The 15072-nt window shown below is 44.8% G+C and overlaps 1 protein-coding gene and 49 non-coding genes across 53 annotated transcripts in view; all 50 read right to left on the minus strand.

Moving 5' to 3' along the window:
- The window catches only part of itpr3 (inositol 1,4,5-trisphosphate receptor, type 3), a 105432-nt gene that overhangs the window by 35787 nt on the left and 54573 nt on the right, over positions 1-15072 (minus strand). The window lies entirely within an intron of this gene.
- On the minus strand, positions 104-176 carry trnak-uuu (transfer RNA lysine (anticodon UUU)). Its single transcript has one exon. It is a non-coding gene; the product is annotated as a tRNA-Lys (tRNA).
- On the minus strand, positions 394-466 carry trnak-cuu (transfer RNA lysine (anticodon CUU)). Its single transcript has one exon. It is a non-coding gene; the product is annotated as a tRNA-Lys (tRNA).
- Positions 678-750, minus strand: trnak-cuu (transfer RNA lysine (anticodon CUU)). Its single transcript has one exon. It is a non-coding gene; the product is annotated as a tRNA-Lys (tRNA).
- Positions 1006-1078, minus strand: trnak-uuu (transfer RNA lysine (anticodon UUU)). The gene has a single exon. It is a non-coding gene; the product is annotated as a tRNA-Lys (tRNA).
- trnak-uuu (transfer RNA lysine (anticodon UUU)) lies at positions 1296-1368 on the minus strand. The gene has a single exon. It is a non-coding gene; the product is annotated as a tRNA-Lys (tRNA).
- trnak-cuu (transfer RNA lysine (anticodon CUU)) lies at positions 1586-1658 on the minus strand. Its single transcript has one exon. It is a non-coding gene; the product is annotated as a tRNA-Lys (tRNA).
- Positions 1870-1942, minus strand: trnak-cuu (transfer RNA lysine (anticodon CUU)). Its single transcript has one exon. It is a non-coding gene; the product is annotated as a tRNA-Lys (tRNA).
- On the minus strand, positions 2198-2270 carry trnak-uuu (transfer RNA lysine (anticodon UUU)). Its single transcript has one exon. It is a non-coding gene; the product is annotated as a tRNA-Lys (tRNA).
- trnak-uuu (transfer RNA lysine (anticodon UUU)) lies at positions 2488-2560 on the minus strand. Its single transcript has one exon. It is a non-coding gene; the product is annotated as a tRNA-Lys (tRNA).
- On the minus strand, positions 2816-2888 carry trnak-uuu (transfer RNA lysine (anticodon UUU)). Its single transcript has one exon. It is a non-coding gene; the product is annotated as a tRNA-Lys (tRNA).
- Positions 3106-3178, minus strand: trnak-uuu (transfer RNA lysine (anticodon UUU)). Its single transcript has one exon. It is a non-coding gene; the product is annotated as a tRNA-Lys (tRNA).
- trnak-uuu (transfer RNA lysine (anticodon UUU)) lies at positions 3434-3506 on the minus strand. Its single transcript has one exon. It is a non-coding gene; the product is annotated as a tRNA-Lys (tRNA).
- trnak-uuu (transfer RNA lysine (anticodon UUU)) lies at positions 4040-4112 on the minus strand. Its single transcript has one exon. It is a non-coding gene; the product is annotated as a tRNA-Lys (tRNA).
- Positions 4330-4402, minus strand: trnak-uuu (transfer RNA lysine (anticodon UUU)). Its single transcript has one exon. It is a non-coding gene; the product is annotated as a tRNA-Lys (tRNA).
- Positions 4620-4692, minus strand: trnak-cuu (transfer RNA lysine (anticodon CUU)). Its single transcript has one exon. It is a non-coding gene; the product is annotated as a tRNA-Lys (tRNA).
- trnak-cuu (transfer RNA lysine (anticodon CUU)) lies at positions 4904-4976 on the minus strand. The gene has a single exon. It is a non-coding gene; the product is annotated as a tRNA-Lys (tRNA).
- trnak-uuu (transfer RNA lysine (anticodon UUU)) lies at positions 5232-5304 on the minus strand. The gene has a single exon. It is a non-coding gene; the product is annotated as a tRNA-Lys (tRNA).
- On the minus strand, positions 5522-5594 carry trnak-uuu (transfer RNA lysine (anticodon UUU)). The gene has a single exon. It is a non-coding gene; the product is annotated as a tRNA-Lys (tRNA).
- trnak-uuu (transfer RNA lysine (anticodon UUU)) lies at positions 5812-5884 on the minus strand. Its single transcript has one exon. It is a non-coding gene; the product is annotated as a tRNA-Lys (tRNA).
- trnak-uuu (transfer RNA lysine (anticodon UUU)) lies at positions 6140-6212 on the minus strand. Its single transcript has one exon. It is a non-coding gene; the product is annotated as a tRNA-Lys (tRNA).
- On the minus strand, positions 6430-6502 carry trnak-cuu (transfer RNA lysine (anticodon CUU)). Its single transcript has one exon. It is a non-coding gene; the product is annotated as a tRNA-Lys (tRNA).
- trnak-uuu (transfer RNA lysine (anticodon UUU)) lies at positions 6758-6830 on the minus strand. Its single transcript has one exon. It is a non-coding gene; the product is annotated as a tRNA-Lys (tRNA).
- On the minus strand, positions 7048-7120 carry trnak-uuu (transfer RNA lysine (anticodon UUU)). The gene has a single exon. It is a non-coding gene; the product is annotated as a tRNA-Lys (tRNA).
- Positions 7338-7410, minus strand: trnak-cuu (transfer RNA lysine (anticodon CUU)). Its single transcript has one exon. It is a non-coding gene; the product is annotated as a tRNA-Lys (tRNA).
- On the minus strand, positions 7622-7694 carry trnak-cuu (transfer RNA lysine (anticodon CUU)). The gene has a single exon. It is a non-coding gene; the product is annotated as a tRNA-Lys (tRNA).
- trnak-uuu (transfer RNA lysine (anticodon UUU)) lies at positions 7950-8022 on the minus strand. The gene has a single exon. It is a non-coding gene; the product is annotated as a tRNA-Lys (tRNA).
- Positions 8240-8312, minus strand: trnak-uuu (transfer RNA lysine (anticodon UUU)). The gene has a single exon. It is a non-coding gene; the product is annotated as a tRNA-Lys (tRNA).
- Positions 8530-8602, minus strand: trnak-uuu (transfer RNA lysine (anticodon UUU)). The gene has a single exon. It is a non-coding gene; the product is annotated as a tRNA-Lys (tRNA).
- trnak-cuu (transfer RNA lysine (anticodon CUU)) lies at positions 8858-8930 on the minus strand. The gene has a single exon. It is a non-coding gene; the product is annotated as a tRNA-Lys (tRNA).
- Positions 9141-9213, minus strand: trnak-uuu (transfer RNA lysine (anticodon UUU)). The gene has a single exon. It is a non-coding gene; the product is annotated as a tRNA-Lys (tRNA).
- Positions 9469-9541, minus strand: trnak-uuu (transfer RNA lysine (anticodon UUU)). Its single transcript has one exon. It is a non-coding gene; the product is annotated as a tRNA-Lys (tRNA).
- trnak-uuu (transfer RNA lysine (anticodon UUU)) lies at positions 9759-9831 on the minus strand. Its single transcript has one exon. It is a non-coding gene; the product is annotated as a tRNA-Lys (tRNA).
- trnak-uuu (transfer RNA lysine (anticodon UUU)) lies at positions 10043-10115 on the minus strand. Its single transcript has one exon. It is a non-coding gene; the product is annotated as a tRNA-Lys (tRNA).
- trnak-cuu (transfer RNA lysine (anticodon CUU)) lies at positions 10333-10405 on the minus strand. Its single transcript has one exon. It is a non-coding gene; the product is annotated as a tRNA-Lys (tRNA).
- Positions 10661-10733, minus strand: trnak-uuu (transfer RNA lysine (anticodon UUU)). The gene has a single exon. It is a non-coding gene; the product is annotated as a tRNA-Lys (tRNA).
- On the minus strand, positions 10951-11023 carry trnak-uuu (transfer RNA lysine (anticodon UUU)). The gene has a single exon. It is a non-coding gene; the product is annotated as a tRNA-Lys (tRNA).
- Positions 11241-11313, minus strand: trnak-cuu (transfer RNA lysine (anticodon CUU)). Its single transcript has one exon. It is a non-coding gene; the product is annotated as a tRNA-Lys (tRNA).
- trnak-cuu (transfer RNA lysine (anticodon CUU)) lies at positions 11525-11597 on the minus strand. Its single transcript has one exon. It is a non-coding gene; the product is annotated as a tRNA-Lys (tRNA).
- Positions 11853-11925, minus strand: trnak-uuu (transfer RNA lysine (anticodon UUU)). Its single transcript has one exon. It is a non-coding gene; the product is annotated as a tRNA-Lys (tRNA).
- trnak-uuu (transfer RNA lysine (anticodon UUU)) lies at positions 12143-12215 on the minus strand. The gene has a single exon. It is a non-coding gene; the product is annotated as a tRNA-Lys (tRNA).
- trnak-uuu (transfer RNA lysine (anticodon UUU)) lies at positions 12433-12505 on the minus strand. Its single transcript has one exon. It is a non-coding gene; the product is annotated as a tRNA-Lys (tRNA).
- trnak-cuu (transfer RNA lysine (anticodon CUU)) lies at positions 12761-12833 on the minus strand. The gene has a single exon. It is a non-coding gene; the product is annotated as a tRNA-Lys (tRNA).
- On the minus strand, positions 13051-13123 carry trnak-cuu (transfer RNA lysine (anticodon CUU)). Its single transcript has one exon. It is a non-coding gene; the product is annotated as a tRNA-Lys (tRNA).
- On the minus strand, positions 13379-13451 carry trnak-uuu (transfer RNA lysine (anticodon UUU)). The gene has a single exon. It is a non-coding gene; the product is annotated as a tRNA-Lys (tRNA).
- On the minus strand, positions 13669-13741 carry trnak-uuu (transfer RNA lysine (anticodon UUU)). The gene has a single exon. It is a non-coding gene; the product is annotated as a tRNA-Lys (tRNA).
- Positions 13959-14031, minus strand: trnak-cuu (transfer RNA lysine (anticodon CUU)). Its single transcript has one exon. It is a non-coding gene; the product is annotated as a tRNA-Lys (tRNA).
- Positions 14243-14315, minus strand: trnak-cuu (transfer RNA lysine (anticodon CUU)). The gene has a single exon. It is a non-coding gene; the product is annotated as a tRNA-Lys (tRNA).
- On the minus strand, positions 14571-14643 carry trnak-uuu (transfer RNA lysine (anticodon UUU)). Its single transcript has one exon. It is a non-coding gene; the product is annotated as a tRNA-Lys (tRNA).
- On the minus strand, positions 14861-14933 carry trnak-uuu (transfer RNA lysine (anticodon UUU)). Its single transcript has one exon. It is a non-coding gene; the product is annotated as a tRNA-Lys (tRNA).

The raw sequence follows: 15072 nt of genomic DNA on the forward strand, positions 1-15072 counted from the left end.
GGCATTGGTTGCATGCTTTCACCTCTCCAAATGTGCAATTTATTGAGGGCCTCAAGTGGCCATGAGGAAGGAGCACTTCAGACACATGAAATTATAAAGGTTTTGCCTGAACAGGAACTTGAACCCTGGACCCTCAGATTAAAAGTCTGATGCTTTACCGACTGAGCTACCCAAGCTTCAATATGCCAATCCTCTGGAGAGAACAAATGCCAAAATGAATACACGAGATAAGGAACAATAGGGTGGACGGTTGCAGTTCTCATACAAGAATTATTGGTTGAAAGTCAACTGGCATTGGTTGCATGCTTTCACCTCTCCAAATGTGCAATTTATTGAGGGCCTCAGGTGGCCATGAGGAGGGAGCACTTCAGACACATGAAATTATAAGGGTTTCGCCTGAACAGGGACTTGAACCCTGGACCCTCAGATTAAGGGTCTGATGCTCTACCGACTGAGCTATCCAGGCTTCAATATGCCAATCCTCTGGAGAGAACAAATGCCAAAATGAATACGCGAGATAAGGAACAATAGGGTCGTTAGTTCCCGTACAAGAATTATTGGCTGAAAGTCAACTGGCATTGGTTGCATGCTTTCACCTCTACAAATGTGCAATTTATTGAAGGCCTCAAGTGGCCATGAGGAAGGAGCACTTCAGACACATGAAATTATAAAGGTTTCGCCTGAACAGGGACTTGAACCCTGGACCCTCAGATTAAGAGTCTGATGCTCTACCGACTGAGCTACCCAGGCTCCAAGAAGCCTATCCTCTGGAGAGAACAAATGCCCAACCCTAAAAGCTCAAAGTCTACAGAAGGAAAAAAGAAGAAGATGGATATTCACCAAGCTCGGCAGTTAAAGTCCAAGAACTATCAGCTTCTATTTAACTGGTTGTGGTTGCAAGCCGCTGCCTCCACATATTTTCAATTCATTAAGTTGACAAGTAGCCACAATGATTGACCCTGCAGACCACCATGAAGGAGCACTGCAGTTTAATGATAAGCTTCTTGCCTGAACAGGGACTTGAACCCTGGACCCTCAGATTAAAAGTCTGATGCTCTACCGACTGAGCTACCCAGGCATCAATATCCCAATCCTCTGGAGAGAACAAATGCCAAAATGAATACGCAAGATAAGGAACCATAGGGTGGACGGTTGCAGTTCTCATACAAGAATTATTGGCTGAAAGTCAACTGGCATTGGTTGCATGCTTTCACCTCTCCAAATGTGCAATTTATTGAAGGCCTCAAGTGGCCAAGAGGAAGGAGCACTTCAGACACATGAAATTATAAAGGTTTTGCCTGAACAGGGACTTGAACCCTGGACCCTCAGATTAAAAGTCTGATGCTCTACCGACTGAGCTATCCAGGCTTCAATATGCCAATCCTCTGGAGAGAACAAATGCCAAAATGAATACACGAGATAAGGAACAATAGGGTGGACGGTTGCAGTTCTCATACAAGAATTATTGGCTGAAAGTCAACTGGCATTGGTTGCATGCTTTCACCTCTCCAAATGTGCAATTTATTGGGGGCCTCAGGTGGCCATGAGGAGGGAGCACTTCAGACACATGAAATTATAAGGGTTTCGCCTGAACAGGGACTTGAACCCTGGACCCTCAGATTAAGGGTCTGATGCTCTACCGACTGAGCTATCCAGGCTTCAATATGCCAATCCTCTGGAGAGAACAAATGCCAAAATGAATACGCGAGATAAGGAACAATAGGGTCGTTAGTTCCCGTACAAGAATTATTGGCTGAAAGTCAACTGGCATTGCTTGCATGCTTTCACCTCTACAAATGTGCAATTTATTGAAGGCCTCAAGTGGCCATGAGGAAGGAGCACTTCAGACACATGAAATTATAAAGGTTTCGCCTGAACAGGGACTTGAACCCTGGACCCTCAGATTAAGAGTCTGATGCTCTACCGACTGAGCTACCCAGGCTCCAAGAAGGCCATCCTCTGGAGAGAAGAAATGCCCAACCCTAAAAGCTCAAAGTCTACAGAAGGAAAAAAGAAGAAGATGGATATTCACCAAGCTCGGCAGTTAAAGTCCAAGAACTATCAGCTTCTATTTAACTGGTTGTGGTTGCAAGCCGCTGCCTCCACATATTTTCAATTCATTAAGTTGACAAGTAGCCACAATGATTGACCCTGCAGACCACCATGAAGGAGCACTGCAGTTTAATGATAGGCTTCTTGCCTGAACAGGGACTTGAACCCTGGACCCTCAGATTAAAAGTCTGATGCTCTACCGACTGAGCTACCCAGGCATCAATATCCCAATCCTCTGGAGAGAACAAATGCCAAAATGAATACGCAAGATAAGGAACCATAGGGTGGACGGTTGCAGTTCTCATACAAGAATTATTGGCTGAAAGTCAACTGGCATTGGTTGCATGCTTTCACCTCTCCAAATGTGCAATTTATTGAAGGCCTCAAGTGGCCAAGAGGAAGGAGCACTTCAGACACATGAAATTATAAAGGTTTTGCCTGAACAGGGACTTGAACCCTGGACCCTCAGATTAAAAGTCTGATGCTCTACCGACTGAGCTACCCAGGCATCAATATCCCAGTCCTCTGGAGAGAAGAAATGCCCAACCCTAAAAGCTCACAGTCTACAGAAGGAAAAAAGAAGAAGATGGATATTTACCAACCTTGGCAGTTAAAGTCCAAGATCCATCAGCTTCTATTTAACTGGTTGTGGTTGCAAGCCGCTGCCTCCACAAATTTTCAATTCATAAAGTCGACAAGTAGCCACAATGATTGACCCTGCAGACCACCATGAAGGAGCACTGCAGTTGCAGGATAAACTTCTCGCCTGAACAGGGACTTGAACCCTGGACCCTCAGATTAAAAGTCTGATGCTCTACCGACTGAGGTACCCAGGATTCAATAAGCCAATCCTCTGGAGAGAACAAATGCCAAAATGAATACGCAAGATAAGGAACCATAGGGTGGACAGTTGCAGTTCTCATAGAAGAATTATTGGCTGAAAGTCAACTGGCATTAGTTGCATGCTTTCACCTCTCCAAATGTGCAATTTATTGAAGGCCTAGAGTGGCCATGAGGAAGGAGCACTTCAGACACATGAAATTATAAGGGTTTTGCCTGAACAGGGACTTGAACCCTGGACCCTCAGATTAAAAGTCTGATGCTCTACCGACTGAGCTACCCAGGCTCCAAGAAGGCCATCCTCTGGAGAGAAGAAATGCCCAACCCTAAAAGCTCACAGTCTACAGAAGGAAAAAAGAAGAAGATGGATATTTACCAACCTTGGCAGTTAAAGTCCAAGATCCATCAGCTTCTATTTAACTTGTTGTGGTTGCAAGCCGCTGCCTCCACAAATTTTCAATTCATAAAGTTGACAAGTAGCCACAATGATTGACCCTGCAGACCACCAGGAAGGAGCACTGCAGTTTCAGGATAAACTTCTTGCATGAACAGGGACTTGAACCCTGGACCCTCAGATTAAAACTCTGATGCTTTACCGACTGAGCTACCCAAGCTTCAATATTTCAATCCTCTGGAGAGAACAAATGCCAAAATGAATACACGAGATAAGGAACAATAGGGTGGACGGTTGCAGTTCTCATACAAGAATTATTGGCTGAAAGTCAACTGGCATTGGTTGCATGCTTTCACCTCTCCAAATGTGCAATTTATTGAAGGCCTCAAGTGGCCATGAGGAAGGAGCACTTCAGACACATGAAATTATAGGGGTTTCGCCTGAACCCTGGACCCTCAGATTAAGAGTCTGATGCTCTACCGACTGAGCTACCCAGGCTCCAAGAAGCCTATCCTCTGGAGAGAACAAATGCCCAACCCTAAAAGCTCAAAGTCTACAGAAGGAAAAAAGAAGAAGATGGATATTCACCAAGCTCGGCAGTTAAAGTCCAAGAACTATCAGCTTCTATTTAACTGGTTGTGGTTGCAAGCCGCTGCCTCCACATATTTTCAATTCATAAAGTTGACAAGTAGCCACAATGATTGACCCTGCAGACCACCAGGAAGGAGCACTGCAGTTTCAGGATAAGCTTCTTGCATGAACAGGGACTTGTACCCTGGACCCTCAGATTAAAACTCTGATGCTCTACCGACTGAGCTACCCAAGCTTCAATATGCCAATCCTCTGGAGAGAACAAATGCCAAAATGAATACAAGAGATAAGGAACAATAGGGTGGACGGTTGCAGTTCTCATAGAAGAATTATTGGCTGAAAGTCAACTGGCATTGGTTGCATGCTTTCACCTCTCCAAATGTGCAATTTATTGAGGGCCTCAAGTGGCCATGAGGAAGGAGCACTTCAGACACATGAAATTATAAAGGTTTTGCCTGAACAGGAACTTGAACCCTGGACCCTCAGATTAAAAGTCTGATGCTTTACCGACTGAGCTACCCAAGCTTCAATATGCCAATCCTCTGGAGAGAACAAATGCCAAAATGAATACACGAGATAAGGAACAATAGGGTGGACGGTTGCAGTTCTCATACAAGAATTATTGGCTGAAAGTCAACTGGCATTGGTTGCATGCTTTCACCTCTCCAAATGTGCAATTTATTGGGGGCCTCAGGTGGCCATGAGGAGGGAGCACTTCAGACACATGAAATTATAAGGGTTTCGCCTGAACAGGGACTTGAACCCTGGACCCTCAGATTAAGGGTCTGATGCTCTACCGACTGAGCTATCCAGGCTTCAATATGCCAATCCTCTGGAGAGAACAAATGCCAAAATGAATACGCGAGATAAGGAACAATAGGGTCGTTAGTTCCCGTACAAGAATTATTGGCTGAAAGTCAACTGGCATTGGTTGCATGCTTTCACCTCTACAAATGTGCAATTTATTGAAGGCCTCAGGTGGCCATGAGGAAGGAGCACTTCAGACACATGAAATTATAAAGGTTTCGCCTGAACAGGGACTTGAACCCTGGACCCTCAGATTAAGAGTCTGATGCTCTACCGACTGAGCTACCCAGGCTCCAAGAAGCCTATCCTCTGGAGAGAACAAATGCCCAACCCTAAAAGCTCAAAGTCTACAGAAGGAAAAAAGAAGAAGATGGATATTCACCAAGCTCGGCAGTTAAAGTCCAAGAACTATCAGCTTCTATTTAACTGGTTGTGGTTGCAAGCCGCTGCCTCCACATATTTTCAATTCATTAAGTTGACAAGTAGCCACAATGATTGACCCTGCAGACCACCATGAAGGAGCACTGCAGTTTAATGATAGGCTTCTTGCCTGAACAGGGACTTGAACCCTGGACCCTCAGATTAAAAGTCTGATGCTCTACCGACTGAGCTACCCAGGCATCAATATCCCAATCCTCTGGAGAGAACAAATGCCAAAATGAATACGCAAGATAAGGAACCATAGGGTGGACGGTTGCAGTTCTCATACAAGAATTATTGGCTGAAAGTCAACTGGCATTGGTTGCATGCTTTCACCTCTCCAAATGTGCAATTTATTGAAGGCCTCAAGTGGCCAAGAGGAAGGAGCACTTCAGACACATGAAATTATAAAGGTTTTGCCTGAACAGGGACTTGAACCCTGGACCCTCAGATTAAAAGTCTGATGCTCTACCGACTGAGCTATCCAGGCTTCAATATGCCAGTCCTCTGGAGAGAACAAATGCCAAAATGAATATGCAAGATGAGGAACCATAGGGTGGACGGTTGCAGTTCTCATACAAGAATTATTGGCTGAAAGTCCACTGGCATTGCTTGCATGCTTTCACCTCTCCAAATGTGCAATTTATTGAGGGCCTCAAGTGGCCAAGAGGAAGGAGCACTTCAGACACATGAAATTATAAAGGTTTCGCCTGAACGGGGACTTGAACCCTGGACCCTCAGATTAAAGGTCTGATGCTCTACCAACTGAGCTACCCAGGCTCCAAGAAGGCCATCCTCTGGAGAGAAGAAATGCCCAACCCTAAAAGCTCACAGTCTACAGAAGGAAAAAAGAAGAAGATGGATATTTACCAACCTTGGCAGTTAAAGTCCAAGATCCATCAGCTTCTATTTAACTGGTTGTGGTTGCAAGCCGCTGCCTCCACAAATTTTCAATTCATAAAGTTGACAAGTAGCCACAATGATTGACCCTGCAGACCACCATGAAGGAGCACTGCAGTTTAATGATAAGCTTCTTGCCTGAACAGGGACTTGAACCCTGGACCCTCAGATTAAAAGTCTGAAGCTCTACCGACTGAGCTACCCAGGCTTCAATATGCCAATCCTCTGGAGAGAACAAATGCCAAAATGAATATGTAAGATGAGGAACCATAGGGTGGACGGTTGCAGTTCTCATACAAGAATTATTGGCTGAAAATCAACTGGCATTGGTTGCATGCTTTCACCTCTCCAAATGTGCAATTTATTGAAGGCCTAGAGTGGTTATGAGGAAGGAGCACTTCAGACACATGAAATTATCAAGTTTTTGCCTGAACAGGGACTTGAACCCTGGACCCTCAGATTAAGAGTCTGATGCTCTACCGACTGAGCTACCCAGGCTCCAAGAAGCCTATCCTCTGGAGAGAACAAATGCCCAACCCTAAAAGCTCAAAGTCTACAGAAGGAAAAAAGAAGAAGATGGATATTCACCAAGCTCGGCAGTTAAAGTCCAAGAACTATCAGCTTCTATTTAACTGGTTGTGGTTGCAAGCCGCTGCCTCCACATATTTTCAATTCATAAAGTTGACAAGTAGCCACCATGATTGACCCTGCAGACCACCAGGAAGGAGCACTGCAGTTTCAGGATAAGCTTCTTGCATGAACAGGGACTTGAACCCTGGACCCTCAGATTAAAACTCTGATGCTCTACCGACTGAGCTACCCAAGCTTCAATATGCCAATCCTCTGGAGAGAACAAATGCCAAAATGAATACAAGAGATAAGGAACAATAGGGTGGACGGTTGCAGTTCTCATAGAAGAATTATTGGCTGAAAGTCAACTGGCATTGGTTGCATGCTTTCACCTCTCCAAATGTGCAATTTATTGAGGGCCTCAAGTGGCCATGAGGAAGGAGCACTTCAGACACATGAAATTATAAAGGTTTTGCCTGAACAGGAACTTGAACCCTGGACCCTCAGATTAAAAGTCTGATGCTTTACCGACTGAGCTACCCAAGCTTCAATATGCCAATCCTCTGGAGAGAACAAATGCCAAAATGAATACACGAGATAAGGAACAATAGGGTGGACGGTTGCAGTTCTCATACAAGAATTATTGGTTGAAAGTCAACTGGCATTGGTTGCATGCTTTCACCTCTCCAAATGTGCAATTTATTGAGGGCCTCAGGTGGCCATGAGGAGGGAGCACTTCAGACACATGAAATTATAAGGGTTTCGCCTGAACAGGGACTTGAACCCTGGACCCTCAGATTAAGGGTCTGATGCTCTACCGACTGAGCTATCCAGGCTTCAATATGCCAATCCTCTGGAGAGAACAAATGCCAAAATGAATACGCGAGATAAGGAACAATAGGGTCGTTAGTTCCCGTACAAGAATTATTGGCTGAAAGTCAACTGGCATTGGTTGCATGCTTTCACCTCTACAAATGTGCAATTTATTGAAGGCCTCAAGTGGCCATGAGGAAGGAGCACTTCAGACACATGAAATTATAAAGGTTTCGCCTGAACAGGGACTTGAACCCTGGACCCTCAGATTAAGAGTCTGATGCTCTACCGACTGAGCTACCCAGGCTCCAAGAAGCCTATCCTCTGGAGAGAACAAATGCCCAACCCTAAAAGCTCAAAGTCTACAGAAGGAAAAAAGAAGAAGATGGATATTCACCAAGCTCGGCAGTTAAAGTCCAAGAACTATCAGCTTCTATTTAACTGGTTGTGGTTGCAAGCCGCTGCCTCCACATATTTTCAATTCATTAAGTTGACAAGTAGCCACAATGATTGACCCTGCAGACCACCATGAAGGAGCACTGCAGTTTAATGATAAGCTTCTTGCCTGAACAGGGACTTGAACCCTGGACCCTCAGATTAAAAGTCTGATGCTCTACCGACTGAGCTACCCAGGCATCAATATCCCAATCCTCTGGAGAGAACAAATGCCAAAATGAATACGCAAGATAAGGAACCATAGGGTGGACGGTTGCAGTTCTCATACAAGAATTATTGGCTGAAAGTCAACTGGCATTGGTTGCATGCTTTCACCTCTCCAAATGTGCAATTTATTGAAGGCCTCAAGTGGCCAAGAGGAAGGAGCACTTCAGACACATGAAATTATAAAGGTTTTGCCTGAACAGGGACTTGAACCCTGGACCCTCAGATTAAAAGTCTGATGCTCTACCGACTGAGCTATCCAGGCTTCAATATGCCAATCCTCTGGAGAGAACAAATGCCAAAATGAATATGCAAGATGAGGAACCATAGGGTGGACGGTTGCAGTTCTCATACAAGAATTATTGGCTGAAAGTCCACTGGCATTGCTTGCATGCTTTCACCTCTCCAAATGTGCAATTTATTGAGGGCCTCAAGTGGCCAAGAGGAAGGAGCACTTCAGACACATGAAATTATAAAGGTTTCGCCTGAACAGGGACTTGAACCCTGGACCCTCAGATTAAAAGTCTGATGCTCTACCGACTGAGCTACCCAGGCTCCAAGAAGGCCATCCTCTGGAGAGAAGAAATGCCCAACCCTAAAAGCTCACAGTCTACAGAAGGAAAAAAGAAGAAGATGGATATTTACCAACCTTGGCAGTTAAAGTCCAAGATCCATCAGCTTCTATTTAACTGGTTGTGGTTGCAAGCCGCTGCCTCCACAAATTTTCAATTCATAAAGTTGACAAGTAGCCACAATGATTGACCCTGCAGACCACCATGAAGGAGCACTGCAGTTTAATGATAAGCTTCTTGCCTGAACAGGGACTTGAACCCTGGACCCTCAGATTAAGAGTCTGAAGCTCTACCGACTGAGCTACCCAGGCTTCAATATGCCAATCCTCTGGAGAGAACAAATGCCAAAATGAATACGCAAGATAAGGAACAATAGGGTCGTTAGTTCCGTACAAGAATTATTGGCTGAAAGTCAACTGGCATTGGTTGCATGCTTTCACCTCTCCAAATGTGCAATTTATTGAAGGCCTCAAGTGGCCATGAGGAAGGAGCACTTCAGACACATGAAATTATAAAGGTTTCGCCTGAACAGGGACTTGAACCCTGGACCCTCAGATTAAAAGTCTGATGCTCTACCGACTGAGCTACCCAGGCTCCAAGAAGGCCATCCTCTGGAGAGAAGAAATGCCCAACCCTAAAAGCTCACAGTCTACAGAAGGAAAAAAGAAGAAGATGGATATTTACCAACCTTGGCAGTTAAAGTCCAAGATCCATCAGCTTCTATTTAACTGGTTGTGGTTGCAAGCCGCTGCCTCCACAAATTTTCAATTCATAAAGTTGACAAGTAGCCACAATGATTGACCCTGCAGACCACCATGAAGGAGCACTGCAGTTTAATGATAAGCTTCTTGCCTGAACAGGGACTTGAACCCTGGACCCTCAGATTAAAAGTCTGAAGCTCTACCGACTGAGCTACCCAGGCTTCAATATGCCAATCCTCTGGAGAGAACAAATGCCAAAATGAATATGTAAGATGAGGAACCATAGGGTGGACGGTTGCAGTTCTCATACAAGAATTATTGGCTGAAAGTCAACTGGCATTGGTTGCATGCTTTCACCTCTCCAAATGTGCAATTTATTGAAGGCCTCAAGTGGCCATGAGGAAGGAGCACTTCAGACACATGAAGTTATAAAGGTTTTGCCTGAAAAGGGACTTGAACCCTGGACCCTCAGATTAAAAGTCTGATGCTCTACCGACTGAGCTATGCAGGCTTCAATATGCCAATCCTCTGGAGAGAACAAATGCCAAAATGAATACGCGAGATAAGGAACAATAGGGTGGTTAGTTCCCGTACAAGAATTATTGGCTGAAAGTCAACTGGCATTGGTTGCATGCTTTCACCTCTCCAAATGTGCAATTTATTGAAGGCCTCACGTGGCCATGAGGAAGGAGCACTTCAGACACATGAAATTATAAAGGTTTTGCCTGAGCAGGGACTTGAACCCTGGACCCTCAGATTAAAAGTCTGATGCTCTACCGACTGAGCTACCCAGGCTTCAATATGCCAATCCTCTGGAGAGAACAAATGCCAAAATGAATATGTAAGATGAGGAACCATAGGGTGGACGGTTGCAGTTCTCATACAAGAATTATTGGCTGAAAATCAACTGGCATTGGTTGCATGCTTTCACCTCTCCAAATGTGCAATTTATTGAAGGCCTAGAGTGGTTATGAGGAAGGAGCACTTCAGACACATGAAATTATCAAGTTTTTGCCTGAACAGGGACTTGAACCCTGGACCCTCAGATTAAGAGTCTGATGCTCTACCGACTGAGCTACCCAGGCTCCAAGAAGCCTATCCTCTGGAGAGAACAAATGCCCAACCCTAAAAGCTCAAAGTCTACAGAAGGAAAAAAGAAGAAGATGGATATTCACCAAGCTCGGCAGTTAAAGTCCAAGAACTATCAGCTTCTATTTAACTGGTTGTGGTTGCAAGCCGCTGCCTCCACATATTTTCAATTCATAAAGTTGACAAGTAGCCACCATGATTGACCCTGCAGACCACCAGGAAGGAGCACTGCAGTTTCAGGATAAGCTTCTTGCATGAACAGGGACTTGAACCCTGGACCCTCAGATTAAAACTCTGATGCTCTACCGACTGAGCTACCCAAGCTTCAATATGCCAATCCTCTGGAGAGAACAAATGCCAAAATGAATACAAGAGATAAGGAACAATAGGGTGGACGGTTGCAGTTCTCATAGAAGAATTATTGGCTGAAAGTCAACTGGCATTGGTTGCATGCTTTCACCTCTCCAAATGTGCAATTTATTGAGGGCCTCAAGTGGCCATGAGGAAGGAGCACTTCAGACACATGAAATTATAAAGGTTTTGCCTGAACAGGAACTTGAACCCTGGACCCTCAGATTAAAAGTCTGATGCTTTACCGACTGAGCTACCCAAGCTTCAATATGCCAATCCTCTGGAGAGAACAAATGCCAAAATGAATACACGAGATAAGGAACAATAGGGTGGACGGTTGCAGTTCTCATACAAGAATTATTGGTTGAAAGTCAACTGGCATTGGTTGCATGCTTTCACCTCTCCAAATGTGCAATTTATTGAGGGCCTCAGGTGGCCATGAGGAGGGAGCACTTCAGACACATGAAATTATAAGGGTTTCGCCTGAACAGGGACTTGAACCCTGGACCCTCAGATTAAGGGTCTGATGCTCTACCGACTGAGCTATCCAGGCTTCAATATGCCAATCCTCTGGAGAGAACAAATGCCAAAATGAATACGCGAGATAAGGAACAATAGGGTCGTTAGTTCCCGTACAAGAATTATTGGCTGAAAGTCAACTGGCATTGGTTGCATGCTTTCACCTCTACAAATGTGCAATTTATTGAAGGCCTCAAGTGGCCATGAGGAAGGAGCACTTCAGACACATGAAATTATAAAGGTTTCGCCTGAACAGGGACTTGAACCCTGGACCCTCAGATTAAGAGTCTGATGCTCTACCGACTGAGCTACCCAGGCTCCAAGAAGCCTATCCTCTGGAGAGAACAAATGCCCAACCCTAAAAGCTCAAAGTCTACAGAAGGAAAAAAGAAGAAGATGGATATTCACCAAGCTCGGCAGTTAAAGTCCAAGAACTATCAGCTTCTATTTAACTGGTTGTGGTTGCAAGCCGCTGCCTCCACATATTTTCAATTCATTAAGTTGACAAGTAGCCACAATGATTGACCCTGCAGACCACCATGAAGGAGCACTGCAGTTTAATGATAAGCTTCTTGCCTGAACAGGGACTTGAACCCTGGACCCTCAGATTAAAAGTCTGATGCTCTACCGACTGAGCTACCCAGGCATCAATATCCCAATCCTCTGGAGAGAACAAATGCCAAAATGAATACGCAAGATAAGGAACCATAGGGTGGACGGTTGCAGTTCTCATACAAGAATTATTGGCTGAAAGTCAACTGGCATTGGTTGCATGCTTTCACCTCTCCAAATGTGCAATTTATTGAAGGCCTCAAGTGGCCAAGAGGAAGGAGCACTTCAGACACATGAAATTATAAAGGTTTTGCCTGAACAGGGACTTGAACCCTGGACCCTCAGATTAAAAGTCTGATGCTCTACCGACTGAGCTATCCAGGCTTCAATATGCCAATCCTCTGGAGAGAACAAATGCCAAAATGAATATGCAAGATGAGGAACCATAGGGTGGACGGTTGCAGTTCTCATACAAGAATTATTGGCTGAAAGTCCACTGGCATTGCTTGCATGCTTTCACCTCTCCAAATGTGCAATTTATTGAGGGCCTCAAGTGGCCAAGAGGAAGGAGCACTTCAGACACATGAAATTATAAAGGTTTCGCCTGAACAGGGACTTGAACCCTGGACCCTCAGATTAAAAGTCTGATGCTCTACCGACTGAGCTACCCAGGCTCCAAGAAGGCCATCCTCTGGAGAGAAGAAATGCCCAACCCTAAAAGCTCACAGTCTACAGAAGGAAAAAAGAAGAAGATGGATATTTACCAACCTTGGCAGTTAAAGTCCAAGATCCATCAGCTTCTATTTAACTGGTTGTGGTTGCAAGCCGCTGCCTCCACAAATTTTCAATTCATAAAGTTGACAAGTAGCCACAATGATTGACCCTGCAGACCACCATGAAGGAGCACTGCAGTTTAATGATAAGCTTCTTGCCTGAACAGGGACTTGAACCCTGGACCCTCAGATTAAGAGTCTGAAGCTCTACCGACTGAGCTACCCAGGCTTCAATATGCCAATCCTCTGGAGAGAACAAATGCCAAAATGAATATGTAAGATGAGGAACCATAGGGTGGACGGTTGCAGTTCTCATACAAGAATTATTGGCTGAAAGTCAACTGGCATTGGTTGCATGCTTTCACCTCTCCAAATGTGCAATTTATTGAAGGCCTAGAGTGGTTATGAGGAAGGAGCACTTCAGACACATGAAATTATCAAGTTTTTGCCTGAACAGGGACTTGAACCCTGGACCCTCAGATTAAGAGTCTGATGCTCTACCGACTGAGCTACCCAGGCTCCAAGAAGGCCATCCTCTGGAGAGAACAAATGCCCAACCCTAAAAGCTCAAAGTCTACAGAAGGAAAAAAGAAGAAGATGGATATTCACCAAGCTCGGCAGTTAAAGTCCAAGAACTATCAGCTTCTATTTAACTGGTTGTGGTTGCAAGCCGCTGCCTCCACATATTTTCAATTCATAAAGTTGACAAGTAGCCACCATGATTGACCCTGCAGACCACCAGGAAGGAGCACTGCAGTTTCAGGATAAGCTTCTTGCATGAACAGGGACTTGAACCCTGGACCCTCAGATTAAAACTCTGATGCTCTACCGACTGAGCTACCCAAGCTTCAATATGCCAATCCTCTGGAGAGAACAAATGCCAAAATGAATACAAGAGATAAGGAACAATAGGGTGGACGGTTGCAGTTCTCATAGAAGAATTATTGGCTGAAAGTCAACTGGCATTGGTTGCATGCTTTCACCTCTCCAAATGTGCAATTTATTGAGGGCCTCAAGTGGCCATGAGGAAGGAGCACTTCAGACACATGAAATTATAAAGGTTTTGCCTGAACAGGAACTTGAACCCTGGACCCTCAGATTAAAAGTCTGATGCTTTACCGACTGAGCTACCCAAGCTTCAATATGCCAGTCCTCTGGAGAGAACAAATGCCAAAATGAATACACGAGATAAGGAACAATAGGGTGGACGGTTGCAGTTCTCATACAAGAATTATTGGTTGAAAGTCAACTGGCATTGGTTGCATGCTTTCACCTCTCCAAATGTGCAATTTATTGAGGGCCTCAGGTGGCCATGAGGAGGGAGCACTTCAGACACATGAAATTATAAGGGTTTCGCCTGAACAGGGACTTGAACCCTGGACCCTCAGATTAAGGGTCTGATGCTCTACCGACTGAGCTATCCAGGCTTCAATATGCCAATCCTCTGGAGAGAACAAATGCCAAAATGAATACGCGAGATAAGGAACAATAGGGTCGTTAGTTCCCGTACAAGAATTATTGGCTGAAAGTCAACTGGCATTGGTTGCATGCTTTCACCTCTACAAATGTGCAATTTATTGAAGGCCTCAAGTGGCCATGAGGAAGGAGCACTTCAGACACATGAAATTATAAAGGTTTCGCCTGAACAGGGACTTGAACCCTGGACCCTCAGATTAAGAGTCTGATGCTCTACCGACTGAGCTACCCAGGCTCCAAGAAGCCTATCCTCTGGAGAGAACAAATGCCCAACCCTAAAAGCTCAAAGTCTACAGAAGGAAAAAAGAAGAAGATGGATATTCACCAAGCTCGGCAGTTAAAGTCCAAGAACTATCAGCTTCTATTTAACTGGTTGTGGTTGCAAGCCGCTGCCTCCACATATTTTCAATTCATTAAGTTGACAAGTAGCCACAATGATTGACCCTGCAGACCACCATGAAGGAGCACTGCAGTTTAATGATAAGCTTCTTGCCTGAACAGGGACTTGAACCCTGGACCCTCAGATTAAAAGTCTGATGCTCTACCGACTGAGCTACCCAGGCATCAATATCCCAATCCTCTGGAGAGAACAAATGCCAAAATGAATACGCAAGATAAGGAACCATAGGGTGGACGGTTGCAGTTCTCATACAAGAATTATTGGCTGAAAGTCAACTGGCATTGGTTGCATGCTTTCACCTCTCCAAATGTGCAATTTATTGAAGGCCTCAAGTGGCCAAGAGGAAGGAGCACTTCAGACACATGAAATTATAAAGGTTTTGCCTGAACAGGGACTTGAACCCTGGACCCTCAGATTAAAAGTCTGATGCTCTACCGACTGAGCTATCCAGGCTTCAATATGCCAATCCTCTGGAGAGAACAAATGCCAAAATGAATATGCAAGATGAGGAACCATAGGGTGGACGGTTGCAGTTCTCATACAAGAATTATTGGCTGAAAGTCCACTGGCATTGCTTGCATGCTTTCACCTC

The sequence above is a fragment of the Semicossyphus pulcher genome, unplaced genomic scaffold, assembly GCF_022749685.1.
Source record: "Semicossyphus pulcher isolate SPU_LCO1_2020_fin unplaced genomic scaffold, fSemPul1.0.p SCAF_13, whole genome shotgun sequence".
NCBI classification, from domain to species: Eukaryota; Metazoa; Chordata; class Actinopteri; order Labriformes; family Labridae; genus Semicossyphus; species Semicossyphus pulcher.